General features: G+C 41.6%; 1 long non-coding RNA gene across 1 annotated transcript; it reads left to right on the top strand.

Moving 5' to 3' along the window:
• The first annotated feature begins 229 nt into the window (after window positions 1-229).
• Window positions 230-13,415, top strand: LOC117309486 (uncharacterized). Its single transcript, XR_004523827.2, has 3 exons — window positions 230-318; window positions 10,185-10,731; window positions 12,066-13,415. It is a non-coding gene; the product is annotated as an uncharacterized lncRNA (long non-coding RNA).
• Window positions 13,416-15,783: the final 2,368 nt, after the last annotated feature.

Below are 15,783 nucleotides of genomic sequence, written 5' to 3' on the forward strand. Positions count from 1 at the left end.
TATTCCCCTGGCTTGTCGGTCTGCAGATGGGTCAGGGGGTAGGGGGCTTTACAGCCAAATTACAGGCTGTAACGGCAGAAGGAGGGCATGCTGGGGTTTTCTCTATTCTCTTAATTCCTTCCTCTGCGAAGCTATCCTGTCCTCCAAGTTTGGAGCAGGGGAGGAAGAGAAGAGAAGATCTTTCTTGATGGGCACCGGTTAACCCCCTGTCCCTTTCCTCCGGCCACTGCAGGGCTTGACACAGACTCTTTGCCTTCTACGGAGTTTTGTCGGCTCATTGGATACATCCGCAGAGAACCTACCGCCTCTCCAGGGCAGGTAAACGCACGTCCTTCAGCTGGTCACTGGAGGGGTATTTGATGACGTGTCCAGCCTCCTTCTGAGACCCGCCGTCATCCACAAATGTCCCTCTCGGGCAGAGCCCGGGATTCAGCCCAGCAGAGACCTTATTTCAAGTCATTTGCCTGCTCACAACACCTACGAGGTAGGTGGCAGTATTTCCACTTTCACAAAGGGGGAAGCCAGGGCTAAGCAGTGGAGCGCCCAGTTTCTTGAGCACCTACTGTGTGCCAAGCCTGGGCCAAGATATTTATAGGCATCGGTTCATTGATTTTACACAGCAGCTGACACATGAAGGCAAAGCAAGCCTTGTACACATTTTAAAAATGAAGAAATGGAATCTTCGAGACTCTTTAAGTAATTTGCCCTGGGGTCAACCAAAGGCTGTGATTCCAGAGGCTCCTGCCCCAGGCTTCCTGGTTTCCTGGTTTGGCAGAAAGGGAGGCTCGTGACCTCCGCCTTCCTAAAGATGAAAGAGGCTTTAAATCAAAGACAGTATATGACCATTAGGAATATTTTGATTTTTTGTTAGCAGGTTTCTGCCAGGAGAAGCAAGTCAATAAAAGTTCATTTCTCAGGGCTTCCCCAGTGGCGCAGTGGTTGAGAGTCTGCCTGCCGATGCAGGGGACACGGGTTCGTGCCCCGGTCCGGGAGGATCCCACATGCCGCGGAGCGGCTGGGCCCGTGAGCCATGGCCGCTGAGCCTGCGCGTCCGGAGCCTGTGCTCCGCAACGGGAGAGGCCACGGCAGTGAGAGGCCCACAATTCATTTCTCAGGGGTCTGGTAAACATTTATCCAAACCACAGTTGTTGTCCATTCAGATTTTTAGGGGATTTTTCAGTTAATCATTCTGGCAGCATTTTTAGAATAAAATAACTCAATGCTCAATATCCTATGCAAACCAAATTTACAATTTTCCTTAAATATATGGAGTAATGATGTGGAAATACTACTGTCCAAGATGCTCAGACTGAAATCCTCACGTGGCATCAGAACTTGGGGGATCCCATGAGGGCAAGAAATGCATCTTCTTTGCCCCCATGTTCTCAGCACCTAGCATCGTGCCCAGTATACAGTAGGTGTTTAATGCACACCTGCTGCACGCACGTGGAAAGAACTTGCCCCAGGACTTAGTTTCTCAGTTCTCTCTCCCACTTCTGGGAGGGATGGAAATGATCAGTCTGGCTCAGAGATATTTAATAAATTGTTGGAGGTCATGTGGGTGATATAGCTGGTGGCCCTGGTTCCTACCCTGGTCCCCAGCTTACACTAAAGACCTGCCATAAACATCAAAGCAGAGAGAAGACCTTGCCCCCCTGGGGCTGGCGGCTGAAACAGGCCATCCTCCCCGTTAGCAAGAATCTGGCACAGCTCTTAAGGAATCATTCTCCGCCCTGGCCCAGCCCTCGCCAAACGCACACTTAGGCTGCTTGTTATTTGGGCAACGGGAGTTTGATGTGGTGAACATGCCGTGTGACTCCCTGCTGTCCTTGGGAACAGACACGGGGACAACACTCCCTGCCATTCACATCACACATTTTGGGCTCAGGCACTGACGCAAAGCCACCCCCATAAAATTCGACTCTTGCAAAATCTCAGAGAAGTCAAGTGAGCAGCTGAGGGTCACCCAGTCCAAAAATCACAACCCTCCCGAAGGGACTTTTTGTAACTTCAGGACTTGATGAGGGCGATGCGGGGATTTGGGGCAATGTGTGTGCCGATATCCTTCCGTCAGACCTCCCTAGCATGTGTTAATTGTTTAATGAATTTGTATAAAATAGGAGTCCAAGGAGACATGACGATGAAATGTAATGTAACGTGTAACAAACGTAACGTGGATCCTGGGATAGAAAATAAGGACATCAGGTAAAAACCTAGGAAATCTGAATAAAGTATGGTCTTTAGGTACTAATAATAGTTAATAATAATAATGGCCTTTAATTAATAATAATGTATCAATAATAATGTATCATTAATTCCAAAAAATAGGGCAAACTAGATATCAGGTAAATGGGAATGCTCTATACTACATTTGTAATTTTTCTATACATCCGTTCTAAGAAATAAAGTTTATAGATAGATAGATAAGTGATAACCAGATATCCCCAGAGTTTTTACAGGCATCCTTTTTTCCTTCTGAATACCAAATGAGCGATAACCCTTTGCCAGTGTGTCTAAGAAACTAAAATCTGGTTCTATATTTTTTCTGTGTCCCTTTTTGTACCAGCTATGCAAGGATGCCTGTTCTTTGCTTCATGACCCTAAATTTTCAGCAAACGTGGGTCCTGATTGCAGGCTGATCCTCTTTCTGTTCCAAACCTGTAAAAGTGTGGAGGTAAAGTATTCTTTTCCTCTTCATTTGGGCTGCTTGTGTGATGCACAGTCTAGGTCTTTCCAGACTGGTCTCTGCAGAAGGCTCTACCCTCCCCATGCAAGCCCGGCCCATTCTGGCAGTGGGTTGCAGCTTCCCGCCCCTGCCAGCCCCTCCCTGACCACTTCTGCCCACTGCTGTGTTTCCATCAAAATGTGCCGTGTGTGTCAGTAGAAGAGAGAGTTTTACATCTCACTGGGGAAATCAAACTTATGGTTACCAAGGGGGAGGTGGGGAGAGGGATAAATTGGGAGACTAGGAGTGACATATACGCACTACTATATATAAAGTAGATAACTAATAAGGACCTACTGTACAGCACAGAGAACTCTTCTCAATACTCTGTAATGACCTATATGGGGAAAAATCTTAAAAAGAGTGGAGATATATATATATATATAAAACTGATTCACTTTGCTGTACAGCAGAAACTAACACAACATTGTAAATCAACTATACTTCAATAAAAAATTTTTTAAAAAAGAATGAGGGAATAAGGGAATGATGTGTAGAACACACAGAGAGAGCCCTGCCAGGTCAAAACACCAAGCTGATAATTTGAGAGATATCAGGTGTCCACTCCTGGACTGTCTCACGTTTCAGCTTACCCAGGAAAGTTTAGAGAGAACGTCCCGGCCTCTCTTGGGAAAACAGGACACGCTGTACAAGGGGACAGCGCCCGTGTCTGGAAACAATAAAAAGGACAGGATGAAAATGCGCCTTGTAACATCAGCTTCCTTTTGTTTAGACATAACATGGCGTTTTCAGAGTACATCTTCAAAGTTCATCTTCAGAAATGGAACCAAAATGTCTTCTTGTTTCTGCTGTGCTTAACCACAGCTGGGCTCCCTTAGAGTCTAAAGTAAAACCTGTGAGGTTTCAAATAGGCTTTATTTTAGACTGAAGGGTTTTTTTTTTTAATTTGTTTGGTTTTTGCCTATTATCTCACCTGCTATTAATTGATTTTTTTTGTACTATTCGCCAGAAAAGAGGAAATCACATTTTCCCCAAGGCTCAGAAACGTGGGAAAGAAGATTAAGGTGAGAAAAAGCTACCGTAGAATCGTGTAGAATTTGAAGCAAATCATTGTGTATAAATCTTTACACATATAGAGCAACTTATAGAAACGCAGCAAAAGACAATATTCCCATTCCAAAATTGGGATGGGAGAAACTAGAAACAATTCAGTTAACAAATTACTAGTACGAATATTTAGAAAATGGTGGAGTGTCCACAAATGCCTTGGGGAATTTACTAGTGCCGAATGTCCTGCATTCTGTTTTTTTTTTTAATAAAGGCTTCCTTTTTCTTAAATATGTACAGTATCACCAGGAAGGGGAGATAACACCAGACTGTAGGGAAAGGCCTAAAGAAAAAGCAGATGGCCGCCCCTTTTGCAGGAGCCGTGTAATTTCACGGTGCATTTTCTGTTCATGGCTTCACTGAAATTCAAGCCCAAGGGCCAATTCTTTCTGGCAGAGGGGATGGGCTCAGGGGGCAGGGAGCAAGCAGCGAGAAGGGGGAAAAGCTTAACAAAAGGTAGGCAGTCGGGCCTCTGCTTCTGGGTGAATGTCTACTTTTTCCTCAACCGGTAGCTTTCTGGGCTTCAGCCAACCAAGGCCTGTGATGGTCACACCAGCCCCATCTCTGCTGGTGAACCGTCCTCCATGTCACCTCATTCAAATTCCTGACGGATTGGTCCAGCTCACCATTTTGAGTGAGGTCACACAAGTCAAAGGTCAGTGGCTAGCTTACTGATGGATGACCTTTCAGGTCAGCACCTGGTCCTTTGGGACAACAAGGATTGTGGTTCCCCCAGAAGAGTATGTGGGTGAGTAGCTACCCTACAATGTGTAGTCAGTAGCAGTTGGAAAAGAAAGTAACCGAATCTCTACAACAGTCATTATTCAAAGTGTGGTCCCTGGACCAGCAATATCAGTGAGAGGCCCGTGTACCGCAAAAAAAAGGGAGGAGCTGTGATATGAAAAACAATTTTCTAACATTTTGTAATAAAGTTAAAGACCTAAAAGAGATTAAAATTTTTTATTTATTTTATTTATTTTTTCACAGTAAGTCCTTGTTGATTATCTATTTTAAATATATCAGTGTGTACATGTCAACCCCAAACTCCCAGTCTAACCCCCCCACCCCAGGCCTTCTCCCCTCGTAACCATAAGTTCACCCTCTAAGTCTGTGAGTCTGTTTTTGCTTTGTAAATAAGTTCATTTGTATCTTTTTTTTTAGATTCCACATATAATTGATATCATATGATATTTGTCTTTCTCTGACTCTGACTCCCTTCACTTAGTATGATGATCTCTAGGTCCATCCATGTTGCTGCAAATGGCACTATTTCATTCTTTTTTATGGCTGAGTAATATTCCATTGTATGTATGTACCACATCTTCTTTATCCATTCCTCTGTCGATGGACATTTAGGTTGCTTCCATGTCCTGGCTATTGTAAATAGTGCTGCAGTGAACATTGGGGTGAATGTAATCTTTCAAACCATGTTTTGCTGCAGATACATGCCCAGGAGTGAGATTGCTGGATCATATGGTAGCTCTATTTTTAGTTTTATAAGGAACCTTCGGTAAAAAATTTTTTAAAACACGCACACAAAATAAACCCACCTGGACTCAGCACCCAACTGAAGAATAGAATGTTACCAAAACCACAGACCTCCCCTGCAGACCCCTTTCCAACCCTTCTGTCCTCCTCTCCCAAGGTTTAATTGTCTGGTTACAGTCTTAAATTGTGATCGCCAAATCTCTAAACACCACGGTGGCAGGAAATAGATCATATACTCTTGAAGCTCAAGAAATACTTGTGAAGGAAATGGACAATGATTTCTTGCAGTATTTTCATATTTTGTAGAGAAGTTTAACCCATTCCCAAAGATTTTAAAAGGCGCTCCTTCTCCAAGTAAAATTGACTTCAGGAGTGCAATAGATCTCCTTTGTTAGAAACTCTATAAAAGTTCATAATGTCTATAGGTCCAAGAAGCCAAAATGTTCATTACGGAAAGTGCCCCTAAGAAATATGATCAAATTTAATGTCCATTTCTTACTAAAGGAATACCCATCATAAATCACCAGTCAGAATATTCTTTTGTGGTGAAATATGGTTATAGGAGCATCACTTGACAGAATTCTAAAGCACGAGTCAATGCAATAAACAAAAAAAGAGTTATAAGAAATCTAATCTTATTTGTGAACGGTAAGCACCCAGAAAATCTAAGAGAATACACTAAAATTCATGGAAACTAGAGGAGAATTCAGTAAGATGGACAATGGTAAAAGGCAGTATACAAAATGTAATGATTTTACTGCATATCAACAATGACTAAGTAGAAAATATAGTTGCATATAGCTTAAAATATCTGGTGAGAATTTAAAAATATGAAGTCCTAAAAATTAATTTTTTTAATGCCATGGCATTATTGAGATACATTTTAAAATGGGAATATAGAAACACGATGTGGACCGAAAAGGAAATCACACTGTTTTAACAATATCCAGTTCTCACTAAGTAATAGATGACCTCAATAAAATCTCAATGGTTTATTTCAAAATTTGGAAAATAATTCTAATGTGTATTTGGAAGACTAAATTTAGGAAAACAGATGAGAGGTTTTTTTATAGAATAGGGAGGAGAAATTTGCAGAGCACATAAAATAGAGTGGTATAGTAATAAAACAGACAAACATTAATAACAGAACAAAAGGACCGAAAATGAACCCAAGTATATATTGGAATTTAAGATCAAAAATCCATCATTATAAATCCATGGAGAAACAATGGATTATTTAATAAAATGATGTGAGGAAAACTGACTAAGCATTTAGGAGATAATAAAGATAAATCTCTACCCCATACCCACATTCAAAATAAAAGCCAGGGACCTCCCTGGTGGTGCAGTGGTTGAGAATCTGCCTGCCAATGCAGGGGACACGGGTTTGATCCCTGGACCAGGAAGATCCCACATGCCACAGAGCAACTACTGAGCCTGCACTCTAGAGCCCGTGAGCCACAACTACTGAGCCCACGTGCCACGACTACTGAAGCTCGTGCACCTAGAACCCGTGCTCCACAACAAGAGAAGCCACCGCAATGAGAAGCCCACGCACCACAATGAGTAGTAGCCCCCACTCGCTGCAACTAGAGAAAGCCCACATGCAGCAATGAAGACCCAATGCAGCCAAAAATAAATAAATAAATTTATATAAAAAAATAATAAAATAAAATCCAATTGGCTTAAACATGTAAAAGTAAAACTGAGAAAATAGAAATAAAAGAAGAAAACATGGATAATTTCTTGTATAATCTTGACCTGGAGATGGGTCTTCCTGGAGTGAATGAAGAGGTTATCTTACTACATAAATTAAAAAAAAATTATGCATGTCATAAATTACCATAAATAAGATTACAAGGCAAATAACATTGGAGAAAATCACTGCAATACACATGCCTGACAAAAGCCTAATGTTCTCAAATCACAAAGAGATTTTAAAAATAAATTTGAGATAAATTTCTCCAGTGAAAAAATGAGCAAAAGATAAGAAGAGACATTTCTCACAGACACACACATACACACATGTAGCCTATTAACAAAAGATAAAATACTCGACCTCAGTAATCAAAAATTCATATCAAAACCACAATGATAATCATTTTAGCCTATCAAATTGGGAATGATTAAAAAGAAAGAGATACCTAGTGTTGACAAGAGTGTAACAGGTTTCATATTCACTTCTTAGCAAGTTAATTAAAATGGTTACACATTCTTAAGTGTGTAATTAAAACCTTTAAATTTTTCAAATGTTCCAACAAACAATTCTACTAGAATTTAATCCTAAAGAAATAATAAGAAGATGCACACACACACACTCACACACACATTGTTCCCAGAACAATGCTGGGAACATAATAGTAAATATTTCTTAAATAAGAAAACAATGAACATCATTATAGTTTTGATTTGCATTTCTCTAATAATTAGTGATGTTGAACATCTTTTCATGTGCCTCTTGGCCATCTGTAGGTCTTCCTTGGCGAAATGTTTGTTTAGGTCTTCTGCCCATTTTTTAACTGGATTGCTTGTTTTTTTGGTATTGAGCTCCATGAGCTGTTTGTATATTTTGGAGATTAATCCTTTGTCTGTTGTTTCATTTGCAAATATTTTCTCCCATTCTGAGGGTTGTCTTTTTGTCTTGTTTATGGTTTCCTTTGCTGTGAAAAAGCTTTTAAGTTTAATTAAGTCCCATTCGTTTATCTTTGCTTTTATTTCTGTTACTCTAGGAGGTGAGTCAAAAAGATCTTGCTGTGGTTTATGTCAAAGAGTGTTTTTCCTATCTCTTCCTCTAAGAGTTTTATAGTGTCTGGTCTTACATTTAAGTCTTTAATCTATTTGGAGTTTATTTTTGTGTTTGGTGTTAGATAGTGTTCTAATTTCATTCTTTTACATGTATCTGTCCAGTTTTCCCAGCACCACTTATTGAAGAGGTTGTCTTTTCTGCATTGTACATTCTTGCCTCCTTTGTTGTAAATTAGGTGCCTGTATGTGCATGGGTTTATCTCTGGGCATTTTATCCTGTACCATTGATCCATATTTCTGTTTTTGTGCCAGTACCATACTGTCTTGATTACTGTAGCTTTGTGATGTAGTATGAAGTCAGGGAGCCTGATTCCTCCTCATGCCGGTCAGAATGGCCATTATCAAAAAAATCTAGAAACAATAAATGCTGGAAAGGGTGTGGTGAAAAGGAAACCCTCCTGCACTGTTGGTGGGAATGTAAATTGTACAACCACTATGGAAAACAGTATGGAGGTTCCTTAAAAAACTAAAACTAGAACTACCATATGACCCAGCAATCCCACTACTGGGCATATAACCTGAGAAAACCATAATTCAAAAAGACACATGTACCACAATATCCACTGCAGCACTATTTACAATAGCCAGGACATGGAAGCAACCTAAGTGTCCATCGACAGATGAATGGATAAAGAAGATGCGGCACATATATACAATGGAATATTACTCAGCCATAAAAAGAACAAAATTGAATTATTTGTAGTGAAGTGGATGGACCTAGAGTCTGTCATACAGAATGAACTAAGTCAGAAAGAGAAAAACAAATACCATATGCTAACGCATATATATGGAATCTAAAAAAAAAGGTACTGATGAACCTAGTTGCAGGGCAGGAATAAAAAGGTAGACATAGAGAATGGACTTGATGACATGGGGTGGGAGGGCGAAGCTAGGGCGAAATGAAAGTAGCATTGACCCATATACACACTACCGAATGTAAAATAGTTGGCTGGTGGGAAGCAGCAGCATAGCACAGGGAGATCGGTTTGGTGCTTTGCAGTGACCTAGAGGGGTGGGATAGGGAGGATGGGAGGGAGGCTCAAGAGGGAGGGAATATGGGGACGTGTGTATGCCTATGGCTGATCCGCTTTGTTGTGCAACAGAAACTAACACAGTACTGTGAAGCAATTATACTCCAATGAAGATCTATTTTTAAAAAATGAACAAATGTATGGGTGAATATACAGGCATGCTTAACCCCAAATTGTTGTTAGTAGGACTAAAACTGGCTACGAAAAGTGAGATAATGATAATATAGTCATACAATTTAAGACAATGCAACCATTTGAAATGCTATTTTAGAATCATGTTTAATGCCAGGGAAGTAGGCTTAAAGTATATTCCTTGAAGTATTATAAAACACCATATCTGGTAGAGTCTGGATAGATAAAAGATAGTTGATACATAGATAGATAGGTAGATAATATATAGGTAAATAAATAAATAGTTTTATAGAAAAAGATGGCAGTATGATTCAAATGTGATATTGTAAAATTATTAATGACTGACATATTTTAACCTTTTTTCTCTCTCATACCACTGAAGAGGATTCTAGCCTTGCTACTCAATTTATTCTCAACAACCATCCTCTGAGGAAGGTTTTTCCACTACATTAGGAGCTGTTTTGGCCACAGGGAGGAAAGAAAGAAGGACCACAGGAGGTCAGGCTAAGACTTTTGAGAACCGGGATAATTTTGAGGAAAGAGGCAAAGAACTGCTACAGTATGTGAAGCAGGATTTTGGAACAATTGGGATTTCAAGGAAAACCGTAGTTGCCTATTTGATTCCTTTTGAAATAAATCAATGCAAGTCTAATGTGAGAAATGCAAGTATAATGTGTCAAAATTATAGTTTTGTAGTCACTCCATTTTTTAAAAAAATGAACTTCCAATATCAATTATGAAATTACCGACGGCAGAGACAGCTCTTCACCCAAATCCACGCTCTGTCCTTCATAACCACACAGCTAGACTATATTTCCCAGCAGTCAGGTGTGGCCCTGTGGCTGAGTGCTGGGAAATGTCACATGGGAAGCAGTGATGTGTGTGTGCCTCCTCCCGACCTTGCTTATAAAAATCTCTTTTCTTTTTTCTTCCAGATGAACAGGAGGGCTACCCCCAAGGTGACCATGGAAACCACATGTTGAAGATGCTATCATCCTGGTCCCTGAATGACCACACAGAGCAGAGCATCCCTCTCAGACAACACAAGCCCCCTCCTCTGACCTGGAACAACTCAACAATTCAGGACTCTTAGGTAGCAAGGATCAGATATCTGTTGTGTTGAGTCTTGGATGTATTTGGATGTATTTGTTACACCGGCTGGACTACCTTCAGTAACCCAACACCATTTGCAGATTTTCAAGATGATGACTGAGAAACTGTTCCACAGCCTTGGAGTCTCCTCATCCACTTCCCACCCTGAAGAAAGTTAAAGCGGGCTGTGGAATTCAGCCTAACTTCACCTGCATGTCTAGGAGACAAGAAGACGGTTGACCGACTGCTTCAGGGGCAGAAACAGAAATGTGTGGCCATATGGGGTGTCCCGGAGGCCGTTTACATGGCTGTGTGCAGAAGGACATCAGCAGAAGAAGTGTTCTGGATGCCAGGATCTGAGAAGCGGTCCCAGGAAACCACCTGGAGCAGGTATGTGTCCACCCAGGTTAAAGGAATTCAAGACAGAGCAACCCAGCAGGCACCACCAAAGAGTTCAGGAAAGTTCCCCACAAGAGACTGAGTCACTGTTACACATCAGCCAGGCAAGAAGCACATCAGAGGTCACATTACCACAAACTATAAATATTTATCAGAAGGTGAATATTTCATGCCCTATTAAATGTTTTGCTGCATTTACAGAGAATAAGGTATTCATTTTTGCATGAAAAAGGATCTCCAAGTGCATAGCAGAATAATTTATAAAGAATCATGTTATATACAAATAATCATGAAGTACAACCAGCTAGCGAATATAACAAAAGAGAGACAGCCTCACAGATATGGAGAACAAACTAGTTACCAGTGGGGAGGGGGAGGGAGGGAGGTGTAATATAGGGAAAGGGGATTAAGAGGTACAAACGATTAGCATAAAATAAGCTACAAGGATGTATTGTACAACACGGGGAATATAGCCAATATTTTACAATAACTATAAATGGAACATAACCTTTAAAAATAAAAAAATAAATAATTAATCTTGAAGTAAAACCATGTATTTCTACCTATAGCTTTTAAAAATTCTATTGAAGTATAGTTGATTTTCAATGTTGTGTTTAATTTCTGCTGTACAGAAAAGTGACTCAGTTATACATATATATATTCTTTTTCATATTCTTTTCCATTATGGTTTATCACAGGATAGTGAATATAGTTCCCTGTGCTATATAGTAGGACCTTGTTGTTTACCCATCCTATATGTAATAGTTTGCATCTGCTAATCCCAAACTCCCACTCTACCTATACTTTTATGTGGATGTCAATGAATAGGAAAGGGTAAGGAAAGTTCCTCATCAAACTGATAACAGTGAGAGGAAATGGGAAGGAAGTTTTGAAATCTCTTTAGTCAAGGATTTCTTATAACAAGAAGGTAATTATGAATTATTGATGTGGTAAATAAGGAAATAAATAAGAGGGAAAATTGAAAAAGGAAAAAGGATATTACATATCCTGTAATATGAACATTTAATCAAGCACCCAACTCAGTTCATGCAAGAGTAGAGGGAATTCTGCTTTCTACTAGTCATAGAAAGAGACACTCTCGTGTCTAAGCCTGGATTAGGACACAGGAGAGAGAGGGTGCCATGGTGGGAGAGAAAACTACATCACTCATTGAGTACCCTGTATCTTCAACTCCTCAATAAGTTGGTGGGATTGTCCCTAGAGTTTATGTTCCCACCATATGTATCTATTGGAAGGGGGGAAACAGGGAAGGTTCTAAGGGCTGGCCACATGGTCAAGGTGACTACAGCCTTTGTGTTCCCTAGACATGCCTTCAAATGACCTCCACCATTTGCAAGAGTCCCAGCAGGAAACTCTGGGCTGGGCAAGGAGGATGCCACATCACACCCTGCAGGTGCCAGAGACATCAACCAAGATCACTCTCAGGAATGCTTATGGAATCTTGCCTGGATGCATTGCAAATATCACCCCCAGGAGAAAACTGCAGTCTTTCGAGAACACCAAACTTGCCCGAGTCTGCAGAAGACTTGCAGATAAATCAAACTAAAATCTAAAATCGAAAGCCACAACCAACCATTTTCCTTTCCTCACTCTGTATGACATAGAAATTTACCTTTTTGGGCATTTCACTTGTTGTTATCTATTCATCTCACTCTGTCTCTTATCAAAATATTTCATTGGAGTTTCCCATAGAGTAATTTATTTATTTATTTTAACATTTATTTATTTATTTATGGCTGCATTGGGTCTTTGTTGCTGTGCACGGGCTTTCTCTAGTTGCGGCGAGCAGGGGCTACTCTTCATTGCGGTGCGCGGGCTTCTCATTGCGGTGGCTTCTCTTGTTGTGGAGCACGGGCTCTAGAGCACAGGCTCAGTAGTTGTGGCGCATGGGCTTAGTTGCTCCGCGGCATGTGGGATCTTCCCGGTCCAGGGATCGAATCTGTGTCTCCTGCATTGGCAGGTGGATTCTTCACCACTACGCCACCAGGGAAGTCCCCCGTAGAGTAATTTAAATAACCCTTATCTGAACATCATTGTAAAGTAAATTATGCAGCACACCCTGTATAACATTCCAGGTTAAAAACAGACCCATTTGCTAATAGCCCTCCTGTACCACCTAATCCAAAAGTGCCAAATTCATCCTTTCCCCTGCCTTTAAAAGCCTTCCTTCACTCCAGTCCACTTGCCAAGATTACTTCCAAACAAATAACCTTGAACCAAACACTTCTACCTTAAAATGCAATTTACCACTTCTGCAAAACCATGCCACAGTTGAATTCGTTAACTCTGTTATTTAATTTATTCTGGTATGTGTTTGGACTTAACTCGCTCACTTTCCTAAGCTCTTAGGTCCTAGCAGGAATGTATTTTTCAAAGTGGGATGAGAGGCTCATGGTAGCGAGTTGTTCCAAACACGTGACCTGCCTGAGAAACAGTTTGCTTTTTTTCTTATTTTAATTTTTTGCTCTTTGCGGGCCAAAATGGTGGTCTTTGGAGTCAAAGCGGGAAGGGAGGAGTCATGATCTCTTTAAGAAGTAAGCAAAGAAAGAGCCAGAAAGAAGGAGGAGGGAGAGAAGAGAAAAGAGGTGGAGGAAGGGGAAGGGAAGAAAAGGAGGAAGGTAGAGGGGAGGGGTGGGGGGAAAGGAAGAAGAAGAAGAAAAGAAAACAGCTGAAATTAACCTACTCATTTTGCTCATTCTGGTTGGTGTTCAACCAAGAATCAAACAAAAGATGTTGTCTCCTTATCAATTAACATCAGACTAGATATTGTCTATTGCATCACTGAGTCTGTGGTTCCTGGTGCCACAGATATTACTCAGTCAAACTGGGTTTTCCTTTGTCTCTCTTTTCCCCCTCCCACCCCTTTGACTGAATGATTTTAGACAGTATAGTGGACATCATGTTCAATTCTCCAACATGTTTTCCACTCTTTCCACCGACATCCTGAAGTAACTTCAGGAGCTGAAGTAACTTCAGCTCCTGCAATGAGATGAGTACTGATGAATCAAAGCCAAACATGTTAATCCCATCAGATAGTTTGAGGACCCTGCCCTGAAACCAACCACTGTGTGGCATTCTCCTAGCAACAGCTGTTGGTCCAGAGCCCACACATGACCATCGGCTGGAAGGGAGGAATTTTATTTCATGACTGAGGGATAGGCTCTTGTTTTCTTCTACCCCTAGATCCTACCATTGTGAGGGGAGCCAGCCCGAGGCAGAAGCCAGAATTATGGACAAGGAAGGAAAGGGACCCTCAGAACTTGTGCTCTTGATGACGATGTTGAACTTCGGGATTTACTAGCCCTAAATTCCATGCCCCATTGTGAGGCTTCCAGTCATGTGAGCTATAAGTGTATTATTTAGGCCAATTCGAGTGGCATTTTCTGTGACTACTGAAAGTCCCCTAACTACGCGAAGCCAAAACAAATGGTTATTGCTGATTATTCAGTGGAGGAAAAAACCGTCCATTGAACCAAAATGGTCTAGTGTCAGTTGCTTAAATAGTTTGACAGCACTGTAGACAAACTTGGGGATGTGTTCTGAGTATTTAGGAACTGAATCTAGAAAATGTCATTTTTTGCAAGGGTTAAATGAGTGTGTCTGCTTCTCTGACCACTGGCTGACTCTAGGTTCTGTGACCTGCTGGGACCACCAGTGGGGGGGCCCAGCCATTGAGCTGTAGGCTGGAGTCTGTCACTCACTGACCACGGTGCTTTGGTTGTGTATCTGGGATTTCCTTACATTTGCCAAAAATGAAAAATGGAGATTAGACCCTGTGCGAGCCTTCCGATGACATGAGCAAGGATGCCTTCACGTGGAAGGAGACGGCTCAGTCACTGTTCATCAGTTCTACCACAAGCACCGCCTCCCTAGGGTTACGCTTCTCCTCTTAGAGGGTGAGTGTGAAAGCACAGCAGGGGTTCATGCTCTCCTCTAGGCATTTGCATCCTGCTAAGTCAGCAGCAACTTAGAGTTTAAATGTGTTTTACTAGGAGAGATTTACAGGTAAACAGCCAAGCTACAGGGCTTAACCTACCCTCCCTATGGCTTTTCACTCCCACCCTGCTTAACTCCAGCTAGTCCGCCTGGATCCCCATCCTTCAGCTGAATGCGGAGCACAAGCCGGTACCACTTGCCAATGCTTTCCTCAGAGGCCACTTACAGTTTATAGCTCTGACCCTGCCAAACCCCAAAGGGAGGAGCAGACCATCCTCCTTGGCACCCTCCCTCAGCCAGCTTTCACATGTTCCCTCTTCATCCCCGAACCTTCATCCACGTGACCTCATACTCAATTTGACTCAGCAAATAGGTCTTGAGCACCAGCCAGCCTGGCACTGAGCTCGATGCTGGGATATTTGAGAGAAACATATGTCTCTTCCTTCACGGAGGTTATATGTCAGTTACAAGGACACACACACAAAGGTTTAAGTGTGACGAATGTGTGTGTATGAGCTGCCAGGCATCTTATGAAGTTTGATGCAAGGTAAGAAAAAGTGGAAAGAAGTTGCAGGGAAGGAATAGTAAGGAAAAGCTTCCCAGGAGAGAAAACGTCTGAGCTAAGTCTTGGGAAAAAGAAGAGTTCACAAGCATAAGAAAGAAAGGGCGTTCCAGGCAGAAGGACCTGGATGAGTAGGGGTAAGGAGTAGGGAGCAGAGATTCTGTGATACAAGAACGAAGAGGCCAGGTCATGATTCTAAGCCTTGGGCACGACTCTAAACAGTTTTGAAGTTATTTTAAGGGAACTGTTATGATTTAATCAAAATATTAGTCAAGGTTACACTAGCTGATGAACCAAAGAATCACTGAATTTTCAGTGGATTAACACAACAAAACTGTCTTTCTTATTTCTGGTCCAGGTCAATGAGGGTGTTCCTGGTTGGGTGACTTTCCTCCCAGAGCGATTCTGGACCTGAGACTCCAGAAACCTTGTTCACAAGGAGCTCCTCGGGTTGCTGTAGATGAGAAGCATGCTATCTGGGAAGATTTCCCAGCATTTACCCACTTCAGCCCAGAAGGACACAC

Source organism: Tursiops truncatus, chromosome 20 (assembly GCF_011762595.2).
Source record: "Tursiops truncatus isolate mTurTru1 chromosome 20, mTurTru1.mat.Y, whole genome shotgun sequence".
NCBI classification, from domain to species: Eukaryota; Metazoa; Chordata; class Mammalia; order Artiodactyla; family Delphinidae; genus Tursiops; species Tursiops truncatus.